This window comes from Rattus norvegicus, chromosome 7, assembly GCF_036323735.1.
Source record: "Rattus norvegicus strain BN/NHsdMcwi chromosome 7, GRCr8, whole genome shotgun sequence".
NCBI lineage: Eukaryota > Metazoa > Chordata > Mammalia > Rodentia > Muridae > Rattus > Rattus norvegicus.
This window is the reverse complement of record NC_086025.1, coordinates 70,701,916-70,720,427: the sequence shown is the minus strand read 5'-3', so window position 1 is coordinate 70,720,427 and position 18,512 is coordinate 70,701,916. Positions and strand designations below refer to the sequence as shown.

The window sequence follows — 18,512 nt, the reverse complement described above, 5'->3', positions numbered from 1 at the left end:
TCCGGCCTATAATTCCAGTGTTTAGGAGGCTGAAGCAGTAGGATTGAGTTCAGGTCTACATGAATTAAGTAGGTTTTGTCTCAACAGAGAGAAGGGACAGGGAGGAAGAGAAGAGAAAAAGAAAGGAGGAATGAGACATCGCATTCTTTTTCTTTTGATCTTTGAAGACCCTTTTTGAATTCATGATTCATTAATTCTAAGGCGTTTTTATTTCTTTCTTATGACGACTCACTAATTAGCCCAGACTGGCATTGAGCTGGCAATTCTGGCCCTGCCTGGGAAATACTGGAACACAGGTATGTGCTGAGCAAACTCTCTCACATGTGATGTTGCGTTCTATTTCTGGAATTCCCATCTGATCCTTGTCTAGATCCCAGCACCCACTGGAGTGCTCTGTCTGTGCTTGCTTTTATCCCTTTCTTTGAGTCTTTTTTTTTTCCGGAGCTGGGGACCGAACCCAGGGCCTTGCGCTTCCTAGGCAAGTGCTCTACCGCTGAGCTAAATCCCCAACCCTTGTATGTTAATTCTTATAAATGCCTTGTGATCACTGCCTTCTGATGGGCTTGAATTGAGGCATAACTTTATTGATTATAAGAATGATATTTACCATGACTTTCCATATCATACATCTATTTTATAACATTTAAAGGATCACTTGAATTAAAGGAAAAATTTGGTGGTAGCTAAAAATGCCGATCAGAAAAGAACAAAGCTTGAATCACAAGAAACCAATAATAAAAATCACAACCTAAAGCTTAATAGGCAAACTGAAGGTTCAAATCTTATTCTTTTCCTGAGTTGTGCTATTTGACAGTCTAGGTTGTTTACACCCAGGAAATTCATGCCTACAGTGGAAGGGGCATGATAGAGAGGTTATTCCTCAGCTTGGGGTAAGGAAAAAGAAAGGGGTACTTTCCCCAACCAGAAATGTTTTTGTTAAAGAAAGAAAGAATCAAGGAGACAATGAAAGAGACAAGTGAAAATAGTGAAGAATGAGGCAACAGAACAGACACTACAGATCCCAGCTCCACAGAAGAGCCTTGTGAAATGAAAAGTCCTGAGGAAGGATTTTTAATGATTGCTGAGCTAAGAGGTGTGTTGTCCCAATTCCAGACACAGCTGAATGATGTAAGGCCATTTGGGGAGTGATTGCCTTAGCTCCCCAACATATTTCCTGACTCCTTCTCTCCCTTGTTTGTTTATTTTTGACACAGGGTTTCATGTGTATCCCAGAACTCACTGTTTAGCACAGGCCAAGGGTAATCATATCTGAGTCTCTCCAGTGCTGGGATTAATTGTAGCATGAGCCACCACTGCTCCATGTTTGCCACATCAGTTCACTCCAGTAAGTGGCTATTCTGGGGCCACCCAAATACCTGAAAGCCCATTAGAAATACAGAAGCATGGGCTGAATTGTACATAGCATAATAGTAGGGCACTTCCCAGCATTCATAAGGTCCCTTTTAAGTGTGGTGAAGGGTTCACAACATGAAACTTAAAAAGGAGATGCAGCACTGCAGATCCCACCTCAGACTTAATGAATCCTCATTTCACAAGATTAATGAGAGTGGTTCTTAAGCACTTGAATGTTTGAGGAGCAGTATTTTACATAATCACTATTTCTATTTTTTAATAGTCGCATGTACTTCTGATAATAAGATTAAAATAGTTCATATCAAAATATTGTGAAGGTAACTCTATGTGAGAATACCCCGGGGCCTAAGGCACAGAATTAAGACATTTAAATTCATTTCACAGTCAGCTTATGCACTCTAACTGAACAATTATCACCAGTGGACATGTTTAAAGCTTCTTATTTCCCATTGTTCTTTGAGCTTTGTCCCTCTAGCTATCAAAAGCTCAGCTCTTTCCTCTAGGATAAGCCTACTCATGTAGTCTGCATCTCTGTGTTACCCCAAATGCCATGTGCTGAGACCCAATTGTGAAGGGGCAAGGCTAGAGGTAGGAGTGCTGGGAGATAACTGGAGCACAGCAAAGCCCTCACAGATGAACTTAGTGCCTTTTGAAAGGAAGCCAGGGGAGTTCATTTGCCCACTGAAGGACTGCTTCTGAACCACCAACCACTAAATCTGATAGTGTTTCACGCACTAGCTTTACAACGAGTGATGTTAGATTGGAGAATGAGCTTTAATTGTGTGGAGGCTCATTTAAGGACATTTCATTCTTAGAGTTGTGAGAAATGCCTACTCTTGTTTAGTTTTAAGACAGTCTCCCTGTGTAGCCCTGCCTGGCCTGTAGTTTACTATATAGAACTGGCCTTGAGGTTGGGGATTTAGCTCAGAGGTAGAATGCTTGCCTAGCAAGCCCAAGGCCCTGGGTTCGGTCCTCAGCTCTGAAAAAAAAAAAAAAAAAGAAAGAAAAAAAAAGAACTGGCCTTGAGCTCATGGAGATCTTTCTACCTCTGTTTTCAGAGTGCTGAGATTAAAAGTGCTCATGTCTACATTCACTTGTGAGGAATGGTTCTTTTTCATAAGCTAACATGAATATGGCATTGTGTTACAGTAGCACAGATAGATAAAGAGATGAGCATCTCACCTCCTAAGAGTGGTTCTACCTTTCTCTCCACTCTGGTCAAGATTCCTGTGTAAAGCTGCATCTGATGCTTTAAAACCTGGCACAAAGACAGGGCGCTAGCAAGGGGAACCCATGTTTCTGCCAAGAATCTTGCAAAGGGTTCCCGGCTCTCAAATCTTCCTGACTTTGAGTCTTGTCATATAATGGTAGGGATGTGCTCACCAACTGTTATTTTCTTAATTTTCGATAAAGATTGATTTTGTAGTTATCTCAGCTTTCTATTTTATATGCATTTCCCCCATTGATGGCAGAAAAGAGCAGGCCCTAAAAGCTGAATTCCATTGAACCTATTTCTTCTTGTCTTTCTTTAGTGTGTACTAAGGTTTTCAGCCCATGCCCCTCTCAGTCAAAGACCTGAAGTCATGTAGTTCTAGCAATTACCATTAAGTCAGTTTAATGTATTTTGTTCAGTTTGGCACCATCATGTCTATTCTAAACAAGTAGACAGAGAAAAACCCAGTCCATGTGTCACAGTGATAGCTATGTTAGTTCAGGTAAAGACTTAGGCTAGCTGCATGGACCAATGATCTCTGCTTAATCTCAGCGGTCTCTCTTAGCTGCAGGAGAGACTGATGAGCTTCATCTCTAAGGTAAGTGTATTCTTCCTGCAGTGGCCGTCAGGTCTGGCTTTGCTGTTCATGTGGAGCTGGACATAGACATCAGACCAACATGGGCTACATACAAGCTTTATTAAGAGAATGGAGAATGAGCTTTAGTTGTGTGGAGGCTCGGCCAGGTCAACTCTTCTGTGATCTTTACTACTGGAATCTTTCATGGAAAAGAAAACTACACGTGACTGAGACAAGAAATGGGAAAAAAAGGAGGATGCCCAAACTTGTTGGCACGTGTCCTTGTGCAGTCTGGGCAGTTTCAGGAGTTGCTTCCTTGAGAACCCAATTAGTGCAATGACTGGGAAGAGGATTTCAAGAAGACACACTTACTATTAGTTCTGAACACAGGCAGCAATGTTGGGAAGGAAAGGTACTGAACCTCCTAATGACAGCCATTATATATCTATATCATCTATATCTATGTATATAAGGTCTCCCTGTCTGTATGGATAGCTATGATTTGATAATTATGTATTATGATGACTGAATCATATTTGTTGCTTTATGTAAACTTCCCAACTCCTGTTTCTCATGAACTCCTAGTATAATCTATACTATAATCTCTTATGGAGGTCAATAGAGGGACAAGTCATGTGGTACCCGCATAAAGGAGTGGGCTCGCTCTGCTTGTTAAAGATGTTAAAGACTGTGAAGAACGGCTCCAGGTAAAGACATAGTGATTCAGGATGAGTAAACACCCCAGGCCACGGGGGAGTGGACGTCAAGTTACTGTAGGATTCTTCATTTGATTCTTCTTCAAAGTTTTCTAACACACACACACACACACACACACACCTGCATTTACACATATACATACACTCACACAAACAACTCTCACACAGTCCTACTCTTACACACATACACTCACACACCCTCCGACTGGGCAGCAGCTCCTCCAGCAGCCTGCCTGCTGCTGTTCCCCTCAGGTGAAGAGATGCTCACCGCTAGTAAGCAGCAGGTTCTGCACCCCGCCCCCAGCCTGTGTCCTTGTCATCCCTGACTTCTGCTGCATGCTGATTTGTAAATTCCTAGCAGCTAGTCCAGCTCCCCACAGAGGCTCAGCGCAGAGTTTAAGTCGAAAGATAATTGTCACCACTGATTGCTTTGCTGACAGAGCTTTGTGTCTATTTTGGGTTTTTCTCGAGAGTTCCTTAATTAGAGGAAATAGCATTGTGCACTGTCCAATCATCCTCTTGTCAGATATTATTACATCTGTAGCAGTTTCAGGCGACGTTGGGTTCATTCCTGCCAAGCCGGCTTGAGGCTGGCAGCCTGTGCCACAATCTGCTGCCAGAATAGCGGTCCACAGCCAGCTCTGAGGAGGTTTGTTGTGGGTCAACGGGAGAACATTTCATGTCCCCGTGCCTCCATCACGGGCACCCATGCAGGCAACAGTTCATGACAATGTCACACCTCACAGTGGCCGTGACCTGATGGAGTGCTCACTTCGTTCTTTGGGAAATGAGAGATCGCAGGGTCATTTGGTACTTGCTTTTGTATCTAGCAAGGGAATCTTCTTTTCTTCAGACATGATCTACGCTTGGTTCCTCCTGGGGGAAGCGTTAATGATGGTTTCCCATACAGTCTATCATGGCATCAATACCAACTTAATTGAGAGGAAGAGTCTTAAATTAGAAAACATGTACGTTTTCAGGGTTTCATAATTTTGGTTAGTAAATTTTACCGGAGTACCTTTTACCAGCCGTTAGAGGGGAAGCACCCTATTCATAGCTACTTTATTTGAATGCTTTATTTCAGACTAGCATGTGTGCAGCTCATGTGTGTACCTGCACATAAACTAGGTCTGAGAATTTCAGAAGATGAGATTGTCACGTGTGCGTTAACCCTTCCCTTCCCCTATTTCTGGAATTAACTCCTGGCATCAAAAGTTGATCAAGCTTGCTGGGGTAGCCTACAGTTAACAATGCGAACAGATGGTCCCTGTTCCCAAAGTTAACCTTTACAAGTGGTCTCTCCTGATTTCCTCCATGGTGTCTGGGAGGGTGCCTGTTCTTTTCTGGAATTTTCAACATTGGAGCAGAGAACAAAGAGTGCAGAATTGACTGAGGATTTGACCTTAAGAATTCCAGAGGAAGAAAGGGTTGGTCTGAAGTAGAGAACATGGTTAAAGGACACGGGTTGGGGGAGGGGCAAGTAGAGTCCATGCACTCCACGAAACCAATAAGCACAGAAGCAAGAGGAATGGGTGTCTGGCTTTGCTTCCTCAGCTTAGAGAAAACACAAGGCCAGGCAGCCTGCTTCAGGAAGATGCTCTCTCTTCCTGAATGTGACAAAGGCTGGGGCAGTTTGTCTCGTTCGTGGGATTTGTGAAAATCAATTTCAATGATCAAGATTCTTGACGTATGTGCATATGTTCAGGTGCATGTTGGGCTCTGTGTGATTTGTGAAGTGACCTTATGGTAGTATTAACTCACCCCGACACACTACACAGAAGAGGAAGTCTGTAGCATGTGTGACACGCTTCCCTCAGTGCTTTCAAGAGAAGGGGTGTGAAAAGGGTGTGCAAAGGGTGTGCTCTCACCCTGGGAGGTTAGGGGAGGTTCATGCCTGCTAAGCCTTTGCAGCAGCAGTAAAGCCGAGCCATCCTTTCTCATTTGAAGGCCTGTGGGAGCGAGCAGCTTGAACTACTGTGTCTATTGCTGTGCCTAGCACACTCACAAAAGACTTCCACAACTAAAGCCAAAGCAAAAACTGAGAAAAAATTACATTAAAAATTGAATATAGAAGTCCAACATCTGTGATGACATGCTGTATATGCATTGTGTATTTTTAATTGAAGAAATTCTATTCATTCATTCATTCATTCATTCATTCTGTTCCTGCGTGTGTACGTGCACATGAGTGAGGTGTCTATGGAAGCCAAAGGAGAGGATCCCTCTGGATCCTGAGTATAGACTGCCCAATGTGGATGTAAGGACCTAACTCAGGTCCTTTGGAAGAATAGGATGTACTTTTAACTATTGAGGCACTTCTTCAGGCCTGAAACATTCTTCCAAAGTATTTTTAAGCTTTATTTTATGTTTGTGTATGATGCTCATGCAGTGTCTGCGTAAGTCTGCAGAGGGTACAGGATTCCCTAGAACTGGAGTTACAGATGGTTGTGAGCCTTGTGGGAATCCAACATGGCTCTTCTGTAGGAGCAAGTGCTCTTAACCCTGAAGCATCTCTCCCAGTGCTTATGTGTTTTATAATTGTCATAAGCAAGCGTGCGTCCTTTGAGATAGTGTGGCATCTCACTGTAGCTCTCAGGTGCTGGGGACCCAAGGGTCTAGACATGAGTGTATCCCGTGTCCAGTTTATCCTGCCAGGAGCATGTGTCCTCAGTGCTTATTTTCTCAGGTAATGTTTTGAAATCTCTTTAACTGTCCCCTAGACATGATAGACTTGACCCGAATCATGCGGTTACCATGGTATCCAAAGACAGCCTCTGGAAGCTCATCGACTTCTCCAGACACAGAGGCGGTAAACTGCTTTGAAGGAGCATTCTCCACCTCAGCGGTCAAGAATAGAAACAGTATTTATCCGAGGCAGTGAGACTGACTTACAGGACTCCTCTGTAGAATAATTCTTTTTAATATTTCTGCCAAAAACTGTTCGGCGGCTTGTGGACTTTGCATTGACTGGCGGCAGCTTTTCTTTCATCTCTCATCTGAAAGCTTCTTTCTGAATAAAATAGAAGGGGAGTGACCCCGGCTAGGAGATCCTTTTACATTGCCGGGAGAGGTTAAAGCAATCGAGCCACCCTGTTTATTCCGGAGCGAAAATGAGTCTGCCCAGGAGAGAAAGACAGATCCTTGTTCTCTCTGAGCACCTACTCCCTTCTGTGGAGTTCTTTGTTTTTGCAGATTTCTCATGTATATTTCCGGTTAGGAACGCAGTCCGACGGGATGGACGATAAGCTGGCTGACATTGTGAAGCAGATGAGCAAATTTATTAGCCGATCATTTTTATTGACAAGAGCCTCAAAAATTGACTTTAACGAGAATCTGCAGCACAAGGACAGTTTATTAACCTTGGTGCTCACCCGTGTGCTCGATCGCAAGCATTTACCTTCCATGCCAGCTGCGTTGAAGCTCCAGCTTCATCTCGGCATCCTCCCGCATGGCATTCCCAACGCTGTTAGCTTTTCCCGGCCCTCGCTACTTGAGCTAATGTATAACATGTTCTCGCACAGAAGCAAGAGTAAACTGTTCTTATTTTTAGTGAAATAATTCTTTGATGTTAATCTAATTTTCATTAATTTCTAACTAAATTATTGAAAGGATTGGGCTCTTATAAATTCTCATTGTTTGAAACGTCTGCTGCATTGCAAGGCTCGGGACCACAAGCTTTTTGCCTTAGAGTTAGGAGTCAGGGACCGTTTAAGCCAGTAATTTCTATTGTGTGCGTTCATGTACCAGTTGGCTATGGCAAGCACTTTTAAAACCACTGTTATTTGAACTACGAGGGGGGTAATAACCTCCTGGAGGCAGAGACTGGAGAGTTTTGTTTGTTTGTTTTCAGGCCCTGCCCCCTTCAGATGAAAGGATCAAGGGACCCATAGGAAAGGCTTGTATCTCACTTTCCACTCCTATGTTCACTTTCCAACAAAGCCACACCTCTTAATTCTTTCAAATAGTGTCCCTCCTAGGTAACCAGGTATTTAAATCTATGAGTCTATGGGGCCATTCTCATTCAAACCACACCTTGTCTCCAAATAGAAAGAAAGGAAAAAGGAAAAAGGAGAGAAAGAATAAAAGTAATACCAGCACTCCATGCTCCACCTCTACCTCTGCCCTCCCCACCCCTGCCTTTGCACTCCCCACCCCTGCCTCTGCACTCCCCACCCCTACCTCTGCACACTCCACCTCTGCCTCTGCACACTCCACCCCTGCCTCTGCACACTCCACCCCTGCCTCTGCACTCCCCACCCCTGCCTCTGCACACTCCACCCCTGCCTCTGCACTCTCCACCCCTGCCTCTGCACTCCCCACCCCTGCCTCTGCACACCCCACCTCTTTCTCTGCACACTCCACCCTGCCTCTGCACTCCCCACCCCTGCCTCTGCACACCCCACCCCTGCCTCTGCACTCTCCACCCCTGCCTCTGCACTCCCCACCCCTGCCTCTGCACACCCCACCTCTTTCTCTGCACTCCCCACCCCTGCCTCTGCACTCTCCACCCCTGCCTCTGCACTCCCCACCCCTGCCTCTGCACACCCCACCTCTTTCTCTGCACTCCCCACCCCTGCCTCTGCACTCTCCACCCCTGCCTCTGCACACTCCACCCCTGCCTCTGCACTCCCCACCCCTGCCTCTGCACACCCCACCTCTTTCTCTGCACACTCCACCCCTGCCTCTGCACACTCCACCCCTGCCCCTGCACTCTCCACCCCTGCCTCTGCACACTCCACCCCTGCCTCTGCACACCCCACCTCTTTCTCTGCACTCTCCACCCCTGCCTCTGCACACTCCACCCCTGCCTCTGCACACTCCACCCCTGCCTCTGCACACCCCACCCCTGCCTCTGCACACTCCACCCCTGCCTCTGCACTCTCCACCCCTGCCTCTGCACTCCCCACCCCTGCCTCTGCACACCCCACCTCTTTCTCTGCACTCCCCACCCCTGCCTCTGCACTCCCCACCCCTGCCTCTGCACTCCCCACCCCTGCCTCTGCACACTCCACCCCTGCCTTTGCATGCTCCATCTGTTTGCCACACCCGACAAACAATAGCCAGCATTTTTCAAGGTTTCTCTTCTTTGTTTTTTCTTTTAATGTAAGAAACTAAATCCAGCGACTGGTTGAAGGATGAATCATTCTAGTTAATTGGAAGAGAAGATGAACTTTGACATAGTTTCAGTTCTGTCTTCTTTAAAAAGTCAAGTAATTATGTAGCATTTAGCATTGATAAATTATTGCTTCCATCTTTATCCCAACCTGGGTTAATATTTTCTGAGTTCAGTAGGACCACATTTTTCAAAATATTCAATGAAGGACCAACTACTGAAGCTCTAACTCAGGAGCTGAAATCCTATTTTTCTTTAATAAGATTTTATTGGGGGGAGGGGGGCCTGGAGAGATCACTCAGCAGTTAGGAGAACGTACGCTCTTGCAGAGGACCTGAGTTCAGTTCCCAGCACCCACATTGGGCAGCTCACAACTGCCTGTAACTCCAGCTCCAGGGGATCTGATTCCTTCTTCTGGTCTCTGCTCACCTAAACTCACATGCTCTTACCCACATGCAGACACATGCCTACATGTGTATACACATAATTTTAAAGGAAAAGATTTCATTTTGAAATAATTTTATATATACAGAAAAGCTGAAAGAAAGTGCAAAGAGCTCCTAAGCTTCCTTTCTCTAGCTTCTAATATTAATATCTCAAAAAACACAATATATTATCAAAACTAGTAAGTGGATATATATATATATCGTAAATATATATGTAAATGATATATATGTGCCAAGCTTCAGGCTGCTCCGAAGATTTCCTATTAATGCTCCCTTCTGTTCAAACTTAGATGTCTCTTGAGCTATAACTGTTCTGTCTCCTTAACTTTCTTGGGTGCACAGTATTTTCTTCACTTTTAACAAGTTCTGCTGCTTTTGGAGTAGTACGTTGCACTCTTCCCAAGTTCAGCTCTTATCAGTCAGGGACCTAACAGAGCACGTCTGTACACATTGGAGCATCCTGGAGAAAATTGAACAAAGTGATGTTTACCACACCGTGGAGATAGGTGGAAGGGAAAAGATGAAGGTTGTTAAGGCAACCTGGAGGTCTCTACAAGCATTTACTCTCCTTTGGAGCCGTGCTGGGAGCAGAGACTGCCCAAGCAGTTAGTTGTCAGAGATGTGTATTAGAGAAGTAGCCCCTTAGAGAGTGAGGAGCGTGAAGTCCAAATGTGTGTGAGAAAGCAGACCTGGGCTTCCGCTCCCTCACCTAAATCTCCTAAACCATTTTAGTAAACAGGAGGCAGGGATAGACGTCTTATTTCCTGGTCACAGGCACAAAAGGAAAGGTAAGAAATTAAAGACATTCCTATTCAGTCTTGGAAACTGTCCAGTTTATCAACATGTGGCAGGTTCAGCAAGTATAATGGCATGAAAACTGCTCTGTCCAGCTAAATAAACAAACATCCAGACTGAAAAAGGAAGCATCACCTCAGGTAGTTATGGCATCGATAATAGGTTTTTGGAGAGAAATCGACAACCTGAAGACATTTGCATAAAATAGTGCCCTCCCTCCCTCCTTCCTTCCCTCCCTCTTTTCTTCCTTCCTTCCCTCCCTCCCTCCCCCCTCCTTCCTTCCCTCCCTCCCTCCTTCCTTTCCTCCCTCCCTTCTTCCTTCCTTCCTTCCTTCCTTCCTCCCTCCCTCCCTCCCTCCCTCCCTCCCTCCCTTTCTTCCTTCCTTCCTTCCTTCCTTCCTTCCTTCCTTTTTTCCCCTAGTTTGTGACTTGGCTCTGGGCTTTGAAAAAGTGATGGCTACTTCTTCCCAACAAGAGCAAGTTAAAATTTGGAACAAAAAGATTCTGGAAATGTAATTTGCTCTTTATTTGAACTGCACCGTAATTAACCCAAAGGAGCTCTTGTTGCTCGGGGTGGGGTGTGGGGTGGAGGGGACACATCAATGAGTGACTCTCCGGGTGTTGGCAGCCCTGCTGCTTTATGCTGTGCTGTTTTGGTTTTGGACAGTGGCAATGAGCGGATGAGATTTCGTTTCTGTGTTTCAGATGAGGAGTAGGAACTCAAAAGGCTGAATATCAACCAGTGTTTGCTTTTTTGACATTAAATACATTAAAGTTGCCCCAAACAGAAGGTTCTGTGTGGACTCATTGCTACCTCCCTCCCATCCCTCCCAGAGTACAGATCTCGAATATGTATGGGTCTTGGGCATTAGCTCCTCATCTTCCTCTTGGAAAGAATCCCTTGTGCATTCATTTTGAGCGTGGTTGCACTGAGTCTTTAGCAAGATGGAGCTTTCTTCTCAAGGTTTGAATGAAGAAAGTTAACTGAAAGGTCAACTGCAGACCTGAGGGCAGGCTCACAGAAATAAATGAGGCATCTCTGGTGGGAAATCAGCAGGAGTGGGAAGCCATTTTTATCTTGGTTCAGGGCGGTGAAAGAACAAACAACGGGGCCTGGTAAGGGCTGTAATCCCAGGCAAAGGGTCACTCAGCAGAAACTGCATGGGCGAGGGGATAGTGCTGTTATCAAACTCTACAGTGTGAGGAGAGCGAGGGGAACATTAGCCATTGTCTGCCCTCCCCTGCTTGGGAAAACCCCAGAGAAGTGAGAAGGAAGGAGTGTGGGCAATACCGGTCAGGGGATGTGCTGTGGGGTGTACAAGATGCTACTAACTGGTCCATCGCAAAGGAATAACCCCCCGCCCCCAATACCAGCTAACTGGCCCAGATTACTATAAATTTAGGTTTGGAGGAAATCCAATCTAGATGTATTAAACTAATGAGCAAATTAAGTCTTTAAAGAACAGTTTTAGAGTTTTAAAATGAATTACTCTTCCCCTAGCCTGTTGAGGTTATAGTTTGTAAACACCCATGTCCTTGAGTTGATTAGCCTCTTAGAATGTTGAGAAACATATCATCCTTCAGCACTATGGAGGTCATTTATTTCTGGAACCCTGCCCTCAAGACAGCAGTTACCCTAACTGGCAATTTCAGAGTTAAAATGGCCATCACGGCCTGTGTGTTATTGCCCTAATGGGTTGGCTCTGTTAGAGCTAAATGTAATTACTAAATAATCACTTCCAGTTGCCCGTTGATTGTTTGTGCATGAAATATTTAATGAAAATGGACCCAAATGCTGCAGCCATGGAAAGACTTCTGGGGAAAATATTGTGTTTTCTCTTACCCTAGTGGCAGGTTATTTGAAAACAAACACAGAGCGACCTTAAATGTTTATGGCAACTCACACAAAACCTGGTTCCAAGATTGCTGTAGACCTTCAGGCCTAAGGCTCAGGGACACAGAAATAGTTAGCGTGGCAATTTCAGGGAAGGGGCCGGAAGATTTCGAACCCAGGGCCTTGTGCTTCCTAGGCAAGCGCTCTACCACTGAACTAAATCCCCAACCCCCCCGGAAGATTTCTTCTTTAACCTTGGGTTCAATGGGTGACACATGGGCAACGCACCTCCAGGAAAAGGAGTTCATATAGCATTTCCCTTTTCTTCCTAGATGATCTCTGGGAAGCCTTAGTGTCTGCTTGCCACCTACTCTACTGTGATACTGTGATATGTTTATTCTAAATAACTCAGTGCTTCCTTTCCGTATTGGTGTTAGGTTCTTGGTCAAAGCTCCCTTTATTTAAAGTTCCTGAAAGCAAAAATCATGTTCATTAAAATACTATTTATTCACGTTGTACATTTATGTAGAATCTTATTAGGCCAAACTGTGCTTTTATTGTTCCTTAGCCCAGGAAGGATATCTGGTGTATCTTCATTTTTAGCCATGCAGGAAAATACTGAGCTAAAAGGTCAAAATATGGTCATAATCTCATGAGTGAGTCACTCTACTGGTCAGCGAGCCAGACCAGGGTCTTTGACTCTCATTGCTTAAATGAATTTAGTTGAAATTTTAAACAAAGCTAAAAAAAAATCTGTCTAGCACACGTTACAAAAGGATTGTCACTGCTTCCCAAGATTTAATAAGTGACTCACCGTTTCCTATTTTAAGCAAACATCGTTACCTTTGTTGTCGTTTTGGTCTTACCACAGCACGCTATAGGCTGCCCGTGACCCAAGAGTCTGAAGCCCTTGACTTCCGGCGTTGGCTGTGATATATAGATGCTCCTGACTTTTACAGTGCCTTTTGCTTGCTTTCAAGGTGGCTTCCTATGTTAGTTGGTGGCAATCACAGCACAGCTTGAATTCTATTGCCTTTTGCATCCCTCAGGGTCAGTTGGACATCATATTGTCTTCCTTAGTCCTTTAGAGAAGACCCATTTCCCTTCTTTCTGTTAGCTCTGTAGCCAGAGTCCCTCCCTCGGCCTGAGCAATAAAGCTAGCCTCTAGTCAGCTTGCCTGTCACAGGGTGCCCTGGCTCCTGCCACCAATAGTCTTCCTGGACACCACATGGATCAGGCTGTGTCTCTTTTTAAACATGTTCAGTCGCTTCACAGTGACAGTTGACAGAATGAGATCAACAGAAGTTTCTGTTTGCACATGTTGTGAGCAAGACCCTGTGGGAGGTGCTGTAGGAAGGTGACTGTGTCACCTTGCTGGCTCTACACTGTGTTCTTCTTCAGCTTGTGATTTCCTGGATAACAGGCATTGCACTTGTTAGCTGGAAACACACAGGACCAATCAGGTTTCTAGTCTTTATTATATATTGTAGCCCATGAAACTGATAGGGTGAATAGCTTAGAAAATCACATACATGGTGCCCCCCAGTTGGCCCAATGGGACTCTGATATTTTTTTAACTAGAGTTCTTTTAAGGATTTGCAGGTTATAACAATTTTGCACCACCTCAGTCTTGATTTAAGGAACACTTTCATGGATGTCAACCTACTACCTGGTACTGTATCAAACTCTTGGCATATATGACAAGTAAGGTCCCACCAAGAAAGACAATGAGGAGCCCCTCATCATAGACAAACACGGGTTTGTTACCATGTTGCAGGATCAAAAGATGTCTGTCCTGGAATGATGTGACATTAGGAGGAACATGGGCAGAGTGTCCAGGATCACAGGCAGTTCTTTGTCTGTGACTGGTCAGAATTTACAGACTAAGAAGTTTCTGGAATAATCAAAGGTCTTGTCTTTAGGATGCAGAACGGAGCAGAGTCATGCAGGCTGTAATGCAGTCATACTAAGAGTCATGGGTCTGAGTGAGCTAGTGCTGTGTCTGATCTTAGTTCATCCCACCTTCTGTGGTTTGAGCAGTTGTCTGTGTTACGAGTCATTGTACACTTTTACAAGCTGTGGCTTTTGCTTTAGTTCCACGTCCCATTTCACATGCTGGCTATAATGACTTTACTATAAAAGAAGAAGAAATACCAACACAGTGTCTCTCTCCGGGGACTCCCCAGTGATTGATATATGTTATAATAGAGGCAAGAACAATGTGTTCCCGAGCTCAGAAGAAGCTACTAATTTTTTTAACATACCCTTTTTGTTGTTGTCCTTGCTGTTATTTTTTGAGACAGAGTCACATTTAGCTCAGATTGGCTGTGAGTTTACTTTGTAGCCAAGGCTGGCTTTTGAACTCTTGACCCCTCCCCCCCACTTCGACATTCCAGGTACCCTTGATTACAGGTACGTGCCACCACATCTAACTAAGCATACCATTTTGTTGAAATTCTCTAATATACAAGGTTCTATGTACATTATACAATAAGCAAGTTACACACCTTATTTTCTTTAATTCTAATAATTGGAAGTTGATGATACTTTTCTTACTCTTGTTTTAAAGTAAAGAAACTGAGATGAAAAAAGGTTGAATACGCATTCCTGGTTACCCTGCCGAGACACAAGGGCCTTGGACTCTATTAGACAAACATTTACAGGGCACTCTCCTCGTGCTTCTTGTAATCTCAGAAAATAAAACTTAGAAGTAGCCGTTACCTTGGAGGGAACTGAGAGGCAGGAATGTGAGCTTGCCCTGGGATCACCACACTGGACACACAGCAGAGGAGGATCTAGAGTCAGGCAATGAGGCTGTCGGTGGATTCAGGACTTCTCTTTAGCCCTGTCCTGTGGTCTGGACTTCCATATCACTGTTCTTGGCCACTGAACAGCTCAGGACCTGAAGAGAACTCCACTGAAGCATTGAACTATGAGGTAGGGCTTGGAGGAAAGATAGAATGATTTCTGTATGGATCAGGCTCTGATATTCCATCAGGCAGGGGGGCTTGAGTAGCCCAGGGAACCAGAGTGGTGCTACTGGGCCAGAGAACAATGAGATTTTGAGTGCAAAAGATGGAGAAACAGTAGGGGGCGTATGTGGCAACCAGCAGAGCTGGAGGTAGGAGTAAGGACCAGACTGGGGACTTCGTTTTTCTCACATGTGACACAAAAGGATGCACTTCTCAACATCACACTTGGCTCCAAATGATCGTTCTGGAAAGGGACCAGCAAGGCTACTCTGCTGAAGGCAACTTCAGAGTTTCGAGTCTGTAGGAAACAAAAGGAGCTGCTGGAAAGAAGGGAGTGGTGCTGGGACGGTCCTGAAACCATTGCTTTGAGGAGCACGGCACTCATTTTAATGTCTATGTCCCTGAAAGCTAATGATAAAAGATGTCCCTGCTTTCAATCAGTCTTGAGTCTGAAAGGACATTTTTTTTAGTTCTGGGGAGGTGACACACATTTAATGTTAACATCAATCTTACAGGGTAGACACTGTTCATGTCCTAATTATGTAAGTGAGAGAGCGGCCTCAGGGACTTCAAAGGTATTGGGTGGGAGGTAAAGCCAAGGCTTCCAACCAGTTTGATTCTAGCCTTTGTTCTGTTGCCTCAAGAGGTTTGTGTCTTAGGAAATGTGTGCTTAGGCTATGCAAAAGGCCTCCAACACACCGCAATTTTGTGTCCTAGAGAGACTGGGGTGGCAGTTGAACCAAGGCAAGAGGGATTTTCAGAGTCAACTTATCCCTTCCCAGTTCCAGCTCAGAATTATTCTTCTCTGCATGCCTCCCACCATGGAATTTCCTGGCTTAAAATAGCTGTTTCAGCAGAGTGTCAGTCCTTAGATCTCAAGTTGTTCTTCAGAAGCTTCAGACTAAAATCCTGGTCCCTGCTTGCTGCTTGCTGGCGCTCCTCCTGGGGATACCAGTTCATTGGCTAATTATCGGTTAACTTCATGCTGTCCTCCCTCTCAGTGACCAGTGTTTCACTGATTTCCCTAACTAATAGCAGGTGCCCTCATCAGGAGGTGCAGTCAGCGAAGGTCTTTGCTGACTAGGGACTAGTGGTGAACTTAGTTAATTTTGGTGTGTGGCATTCTAAATACTTGCAGTGGCAGAGAAAAGGTGGAAGTGACACACAGGGATTGTTGTATTCTTGAGGCAAAGGGATGTTTTTTTGTAGGTCACCCCCCCCAGAATGCACTTATAGATTGGCTCTATTAATTACCGTAAAAATGACTTTTCCCTCTGTCCCTGTTGCCAATGGCAGGTGGAGTGTCCTATGAGAGCCTGAGACAGAGTGAAGCCACCTTGGATCAACGTTGGTAAGTTCCTTAAACTTTCTGCAATGACTTCATTCATTTCTCTCTCTCTGTGTGGGTTTATATGTGCACGTGGAGAACAGGGCTTGATTTCAGGGGTTGTTCAGGGGATTATCAGCATGTACCACACCCGGTTTTCACGTGGGTGCTGGGGATTGAACCCTGGTTTCTGGGTTTGCACTACACTGACAGGGCTATCTCCCCAGCCCCAAGATCTTCCATTCTGTGATGTGGTAATGCGAAGACTTAACCTCACAGTTTATCCTGATGATTAGGCTAGGCAATCCGTGCAGATCACTTGGCAGACACATTACTCAGTACGTAGTGAGAACTCAGCAAAAGACAGGAAAGTAAATACCCAGGAAATGGCTGTTGTGTGGTGGGCTTGGGTGTAGACGGTGCACTGCCCAGCTCCCGCGATAGGAAATGGACCCCCGGCACCCCTGTCATCACCCAGATAGTGGCCTTCCCCAGAACTCCCTTGTATGAACTCTTTAGTCTTCACTCCCATCCATGTTTATCCGTGCTTGTGAACGACACAGATGCTCATGACATGCTCAGGTTTATCTGGCTGTCAGTGCTGTTGTGAGAGCCATTTGTGCCATTAGGGCATGAGTCTGGAGAGTTGTCCTCTTGGCTGTTTGTCACAAAGGCAGGGACAACCTCAGGGGCCTTGTTTGTGTTTCAATTGTTAACATAGCATGTACTGGCTGTCTTTATGTTTTTTAGTATTTCTTAGAATATGTTGACATTTTCAACCTTTGTGAACAATGCATACATTTTAGTTTTAAAATTATATTAATTTACTGTGTTGTGCCGTGTGTGTGTGTGTGTGTGTGTGTGTGTGTGTGTGTGTGACTTGTGTGTGCCCACACAGGTATACATGTTTGCATATGTGCCACAGTGAGTTTTCTCAGGCTTGGTGGCAAATGTCTTACTGCAATGAGCCATCTTGGCAGCCCCAGGTTTTAGCTTTCCAATAATTTTAATAATAAAAATTCATAATTTTACTTGATCTTGAGACGTGATTACACTTCTATGTAAAAGAATTTAACTGTCTGTGATCAGGACAACAGAAAGGGGGGAGGGGGAGTAGGATGAGTCCTTTGGTCATCGAGCTAGATCCAGCATCTCCCTCTGCCTGGCCATCTTCCTCGGGTGAAGGCAGAGGCAGTTCCTGGCTGCACTCACTACTCAGATGGCTCACATCTGAGTGGTTTCATTGTGTGAGCATGTCGCCACATGAGGCTTTACTAAGTACTTTGCATATAACCTGACTCATAAGTCAGCTACTTTGGCAGGTTCTTATCCCAAGAAATTGGAATCTAGTCCAGGACCTAGACAGAAACTTCGAGCTGTGCTGGAATTGCTGACAATTGGCTTGGAAAGTTCCCGTGAAATAAGTTGTGAATAAGTTCTTAACATGTCTTCCTTTCTGCCTAAGCTTTAAATCAAACTATTTCTACAATTGCCAGGCAAAGAGCTAAACTAAAGCCAAGCTAGGATGGCTGGAGGGAACTATTTTTATTAAGAGAGACATCAAAAGGCAAGACTAGCCTTTGCCCATGGTAGGCAGTCTTAGGATGCTGGTCTGTCTGTTGTTTGCGGAGGGCACTTTGTCCCACGAACTGCTCACGTGTTAGCTGGTATTGAAATGGTTTCTGGAGTCTCTGTTATGAAATGTTGTTCACCCTAGTGCCTTGGGTGTCTAAGAGAACATGGAGTAGAAACAAAACTATTGACCTCTGGGGAAAGTGCTTAGTCAATAAAATATTTGTCAGGAGAGCATGAGGGCCTGAGTTCGATCCCCAGGCATGGTGGTGAGCACCTGGGATTCTAGTTAAGAGGATCTGTGGAACTCACTGGCCACTAGCATAGCCTGATCAGTGAGCCCCAGGTCTCATTAAGACCCTGTAACAATACCCAAGATATACACACACGCACGCGCACACACACACACACACACACACACACACACGTATCTAAAGAGAATCTCTATAATGCCTAAATCTTCATTTATCTCTCACCTCTTTACTTTGGACTTGACATAGGATGCCACCTTGTCTCTGGGGCAGCTGTGCCTTCTCTGTTTGCCCTTTCTGAAAGCATTTGACAGGGATGAACT

General features: G+C 44.9%; 1 protein-coding gene across 8 annotated transcripts in view; it reads left to right on the top strand.

Moving 5' to 3' along the window:
- Positions 1-18,512, top strand: part of Ncald (neurocalcin delta) — a 432,081-nt gene that overhangs the window by 129,336 nt on the left and 284,233 nt on the right. For all 8 annotated transcript variants that reach the window (XM_008765456.3, XM_063264158.1, XM_063264157.1 and 5 more), the window contains one exon: positions 16,336-16,390. The gene's annotated coding sequence lies outside the window, so the exon portion shown is untranslated. The remainder of the gene's footprint in view (positions 1-16,335; positions 16,391-18,512) is intronic.